The sequence below is a fragment of the Cervus elaphus genome, chromosome 23, assembly GCF_910594005.1.
Source record: "Cervus elaphus chromosome 23, mCerEla1.1, whole genome shotgun sequence".
Classification (NCBI taxonomy): Eukaryota; Metazoa; Chordata; class Mammalia; order Artiodactyla; family Cervidae; genus Cervus; species Cervus elaphus.
In genome coordinates, this window is record NC_057837.1 from 13,502,063 (window position 1) to 13,508,180 (window position 6,118).

Below are 6,118 nucleotides of genomic sequence, written 5' to 3' on the forward strand. Positions count from 1 at the left end.
ATAATCCACCTGCACTGCAGGAGAGCCAGTTTGATCCCTGGGTTGGGAAGATCCCCTAGAGAAGGAAATGGCAATGCACTCCAGTATTCTTGCCTGGGAAATCCCATGGACAGAGGAGCCTGGCGGGCTACAGTCCATGGGGTCACATAGATTGGGATGTGACTGAAGCAACTGAAAATTCACACTGGCTTTTCTACTCTTTAACCATCCCTCAGGGATGTTACTGGCTTCCTTCGTTAGGCCACAGTTCCCTTTTGGCTGCAAAAAGAAAAGACCAGATGACTGAGCTCTAAACTTCTTTTACCTCTGACATGACTATATGCCAACTCCTTCCTCTCCTCCCTAGGACATTTAAATGATGGAATCACATATAAGCTCAGTTAACCTGGCTTCCCTGGTGACTCAGAGGTTAAAGCGTCTGCCTGCAATGCCAGAGACCCGGGTTGGATCCCGGGATTGGGAAGATCCCCTGGAGAAGGAAATGGCAACCCACTCCAGTATTCTTGCCTGGAGAATCCCATGGATGCAGGAGACTGGTAGGCTATAGCCCACAGGGTCACAAAGAGTCGGACACGACTGAGCGACTTCACTTTCTTTCTTTCAGTTAACCAGGCACCAAAGGGCCGATATGTAGCCTGGAAACATGTGCACCCAACACAGGTGAGTTCTTTTTAAGAAGCACCTGTATTTTAGGAATGGGTCCATGGAATGAGAGGATTCTTCTCTGCCAAAGGGAATTGATCTGCAATTTACAAAGAATAAGATAATGTTCATAGTTTTGCTTGGGGTGGGGATTACAAACTTTCTCTTTGAAGCTTCTTTTTTCCCAGTTTTGAAAGTGAAAGTGTTAGTCATTCAATTGTTTCTGACTCTGTGGACACGTAACTCACCAGGCTCCACTCTCCATGGGATTCTCCAGGCAAGGATACTGGAGTGGGTTGCCATTCCCTTCTCCAGGGGATCTTCCCTACCCAGGAATCGAACCCAGGTCTCTTGCATTGCAGATTCTTTACCGTCTGAGCCACCTGGGAAGCCCATGTGTTACTGAGATCTAATTGATATATGGTACTGTGTGAATTAAAGGTGTATAGCACATGATTTGACCTACACACATCATGAAATGATGATCACAATAAGTTTAGTGAACATCCATTGCCTCATGTTGATACAGAATTAAGTAAAATGAAAAAAGAATCTCTTTTTTCAATGAGAACTCAGAATTCACTCTCTTAACTGTCATATGTAACAGATAGCACTGTTGATTATATTTATCATGTTGTACATTGCATCCCTAGTACTTATTTATCTTATAACTGGAAGTTTGTACCTTTTAACCACCTTCATCCAAATCTCCTCCTCCCCTATTAAAACCTTTTGAAAGTTCCTGTCCTTCTAGATTCCCCAGGTATAAGATAAATCAACCTGCTGATCTCAAGTAGAATCTCCCATTGTATCTTTCCCAGAGAAGCTTGGAGAGCTAATAGCAAATGTTTGGGCAGTGTGGGGAAAGGACTGTCCTTGAAAATGAAACAGGCATCGTTACTGCTGGACTTCTCACATTTGTAAATACGTTAATAGAACACTCTGGGCTTCTAAGGTGAGGATATAGAACATAACTTTTACTAAGCTGGTTTAATTACAGAATTCATCCCTCCTCCAATGATAATTATCTTTTTATCATTATTTTTATTGTCTTAAGCAACTAGTGTTCTGGGGAGGACAGTTTGGGGAACATTGCTGTAAGAAGTAAATGCTTCTAGGAGACTTCCCTGAGAGTCCAGTGGTTAAGACTCTGCGCTTCCACTGCAGGGGCCCAGGTTTGATCCCTGGTTGAGGAACTAAGATCTTGCATGCCATACAGTGCAGCCAAAATAAATAAACAAACAAGTAGTTGAGATAAATCAAATGCCTCTGAACTTATTAAAAAAAAAAAAAAAAGAAGTAAATGCATCCAATGCCCACTCACTCTCCAAATGAGATGTCCCTTTTATATGTGAGCAAAGGGGATTCAAGTTAGAGGTTTGGAAGAACTTTCCATGGCAAACGATGCAATAGGACCTGAAGATTGTGGGATTTCCCCATGCACACTTTGCCCCATCGTCCACAGAGCATTGCTTGTGTCTCCATTCAATCAGAGCTTTCATAAAGGCGCTTGTCAAGTACTCTGCTTTCTGAACAAAAGAAACAAAAACAAAACTGGCCTCTAGAATGAAAAAAGAATGGAACAAATGCTCATGTAAGACCGATGGCCATTTTATTTAAGAATTGGGAGCTGTATTTTGGGTGGGATCCCTTCCCTTCTCTTTCACACTGTGGCCAAGAGCTCGATATTAGCATTTACATGAAATCTATGGGTGGTATTGCTTATCTCAACTGTTATGTAATCCTTATTACTCATTAGGATGTGGTGTTTTGCTGTGTAGCCTCCAACATGTCTCAGGCAGCATAATTAAACACGAGATTGAGTAGGATGGCGTTCAAACTTACTCAAAAATTTTCACATGTGTGTACTTTTTAATAAAGTAGATGCTGCTTGAAGTGAATTATGTTCAATTTTTTTTTTTTTCTGTGTTTGCAGGTTTCAGTTTGAAAAGAAGCTAATTGTTTGAAAAATGTAGGTTACAAGCCACTTAGGAAAGTCCCTCTCTGATGCTCTGTAGACGGCAGAGCAGGAAGTCAAAGGTGGCCGGCTGAGATTGCTGCCATCAATTTCTCATCAGTGGCTCCACAACTGCGTCTCTCCTGATTGAAGTGACAAAGTGAGTAACAAGCAAAGACAGGTGGTCCTGTTGATGTTCTTGCAGGGTCTCTAGATCATGATCGTTTTCATGAAGACCATCGTTTGCCATCGCCCATTTTTTTCTTTTTTTAAAAAGATTTTTCTTTTTTTATGTGAACCATTTTTAAGTCTTTATTGAATTTGTTGCATTATAGCTTCTGTTGATGAATGTTCTGGCTTTTTGGCTGAGAGGCATGGGGGATCTTAGCTTCCTGACCAGGGATTGAACCCACACCCCATGCGTTGGAAGGTGAAGTCTTGACCACAGGACCACCAAGGAAGTCCCTGACCATTTCTTTATTATTATTTTTCCCATTCCCTATTTTTGATAAGTGGACTTCCCAGGTGGTGCTAGTGGTAAAGAACCCACTTGCCAATGCAGGAGACTTAAGAGATGCAGGTTCGACCTCTGGGTTAGGAAGATCCCCTGAAGGAAGGAATGGCAACCCTCTCCAGGATTCTTGCCCGGAGAATCCCATGAACAGAGGAACTTGGAGGGCCCCAGTCCATAGGGTTGCAAAGAGTCAGACAACATTGAAGCGGCTTAGTACACACACAATTTTTGATAAGTACTGTTTTGCTTTACCCCGGATCATAATTCTAGGCACAGAGCTGGTGCCCAGTACTGAGTTTGGAATGAATGAATGGATTACACAAAGCTGGGTACAGCAAAAAGATGGGCATGTGAATTCTGGTTCCACCAACACCTAGCTGCCTGACCCAGAGAGTACAGCTTTTCTTGGCTGTGGTTTTTTCCTCTGACTTGTTAATAGATTAGGCCTCCTCTCCTCATGAAGTAGGCCCTGTTTCTAGAAGAACACATTCTTCCAGAAGAGTTATGAGTCACTTTTATGCCGTTTCTTGTCCCTTTCCTTTCCCTGAATATATCAGAATTTCCAGCAGAAAGAGGAATGAAATGTAATTTGACGTCTTCTTTCTAATCCAGACAGAATATTTAATCCTAACTCCAATCCTTCTCTTTTTGGCTACCACGGACCTCACTCCATCTGTGAAAAGATCTCAACTTTCAGTTTTAAGGTAAGTAAATTCTGGAGATGGGACATATCACATGATGCCACATGAAAAGCTCTCAACTTCCAGTTATAAGATAAATAAACCCTAGAGATGAAATGTACCACAAAATGACGATAGTGAACAATATATTTGAAAGTTGCTCAAGGAGTAGGTTTTACAAATTCTCATTACAAGAAAAAAATTATAACTCGGTGTGTGATGAATGTTAACTAGACTTACTGTGATCATGTCATAATATATACATGCATGAAGTCATTATGTTGCACACCTTAATGTTATATGACAAGTATATCTCAATAAACTGGAAAAACATCTCAGGTTGTAGGATGATTAAGGTAATAAACAATAAAGATACATAATAAAGGTAACAATCATTTGCTAAAAGTGTACTACATTTTAAGTCATTTTCATGCCCTATTTTATTGAATCTGTACAATAATCGTGTTGGAATCATTACATTCTAATTCTAGAAAAGAAATAAGGAGGCTAATAGGGGTTATCATTTATGCAAAGTGACACAGTTAGCAAGTGTCAGAGCTGAGATTGGAGTCCAAGGTTTTTTGTCTTCAAAGCCTTTGCTGTCTACCTACAAAAACAGTAAGGATCTTAGACAAGGTGTGGGTTAGTTGCTCAGTCATGTCCGACTTTGTGACCCTATGGACTGTAACCCGCCAGGCTCCTCTGTCCATGGGATTTCCCAGGCAAGAATACTGGAGTGGGTTGCCATTTCCTTCTCCAGGGGATCTTCCCAACCTGGTGATCGAACTTGGGTCTCCCACATTGCAGGCAGATTCTTTAACGTCTGAGCCACCAAGCAAGTCAATCTATACCCCCTTGATTCTCTTTAATTCTCCAAGTCTCCATCATCATTGTCTTTTCTATCTAGTGCCTCATTCCTTGTGTTTCAGATACTCAACTTCAGTGTTTGAGGGGTGGAGAGAGATGGGTTGAGGGGTTTGTGTCTGGACTCTTGTTAGGATAACCAGCAGATCATCTTGCCTTGCATGACCCTGGGGCAGAATCAGTGCTTTGCAGGTAAACTGGCTCTGACCCTTTGTGGCCCCATGGATTGCAGCCCATCAGACTCCTCTGTTCTTGGGAATTTTTAGGTAAGCATACGGAAGTGGGCTGCCACTTCCCTCTCCAGGGGATCTTCCCAGTTCCAGGGATCAAACCAGATTCGCCGGTGTCTGTATTGCAAGCAGATTCTTTACCTGCTGAGCCATCGGGGAAGCTCAAGCAAATTGGCACTAAATCTCAGTTGTTGAACCAACACTTCACTCACGTTGATTAAGCACTTACTGTGTGTCTAGTATGTCAGCAGTGGTTTTGCAAAGATGAATGTGATTCAAGACCTCAAAGCTGGCAGGAGAGGTCTGCACAGAGATGGTCACAGTTGGCCGGGCTAAGGGCTGTGTGTCTTGGTGCTTAGCTTAGCAGGGTCTGCTGAGACTCTCGGGTTCCAGGCCCTTCTTCCCTATGACTCACCTCCTAACCCTAAACAAATTATGTCAACTTTTCTGTGCCTCAGTTGCTTTACCTATAAAGCGAGGATAATCACAGTGGCTTACCTCAGAGGGGTGTAGTGAGAAAAGTCTAATAAAAGACTGAGCAGTAAATGTCAGAGGGTTTGTTAAGAATTAGTGCTACCTGAATGCTGAATGATGAACCAGAATTTCTTCTGTGTCAAAGGCAGCAGGCAGTTGGGCAATGTTCTAGTGTTTAATCACTTACCCTACAGACGTCCCTCAGATGAAAGCTTCCCCCTTAATAACAGGTGCCTATGTGGTAAAGGTTCTTAGTCAAGTGTTGAGAAGGAAGAGTTGTCTAATCCTTTTGGTATTCTTACAGTTAGGTATTCCAGGTGGGTAAGCATCTTTCTGTTTCTTAAAGATATTGAAGAAAGCAAGGAGAAAGTCAAGTTTTCCTCATTTATTTATTCACTCATTAATTTAGCAAGTATTATTTGTTGATGTGATGTGAGAGTTGGGCCATAAGGATAGCTGAACGTCAAAAATTGATGCTTTTGAACTGTGATGTTGGAGGAGACTCTTGAGAGTCCCTTGAACTGCAAGGAGATCAAATAAGTCAATCCTAAAGGAAATCAGTCCTGAGTATTCATTGGAAGGACTGATGCTGAAACTGAAGCTCTAATACTTTGGCCACCTGATGGGAAGAACTGACTCCTTGGAAAAGACCCTGATTCTAGGAGAGACTGAAGGCAGAGAAGAAGGGGACGACAGAGGATGAGGTGGCGGGATGGCATCACTGACTTGATGGACATGAGCTTGAGCAAGCTCTGGG

At 42.3% G+C, this 6,118-nt stretch overlaps 1 long non-coding RNA gene across 1 annotated transcript; it reads left to right on the forward strand.

Annotated features, from left to right (window-relative positions):
* Positions 1–396: 396 nt before the first annotated feature.
* LOC122682213 lies at positions 397–5,913 on the forward strand. The gene is made up of 5 exons (XR_006337265.1): positions 397–442; positions 605–660; positions 1,464–1,597; positions 2,579–2,759; positions 3,726–5,913. It is a non-coding gene; the product is annotated as an uncharacterized LOC122682213 (long non-coding RNA).
* The last annotated feature ends 205 nt before the right edge of the window (positions 5,914–6,118 follow it).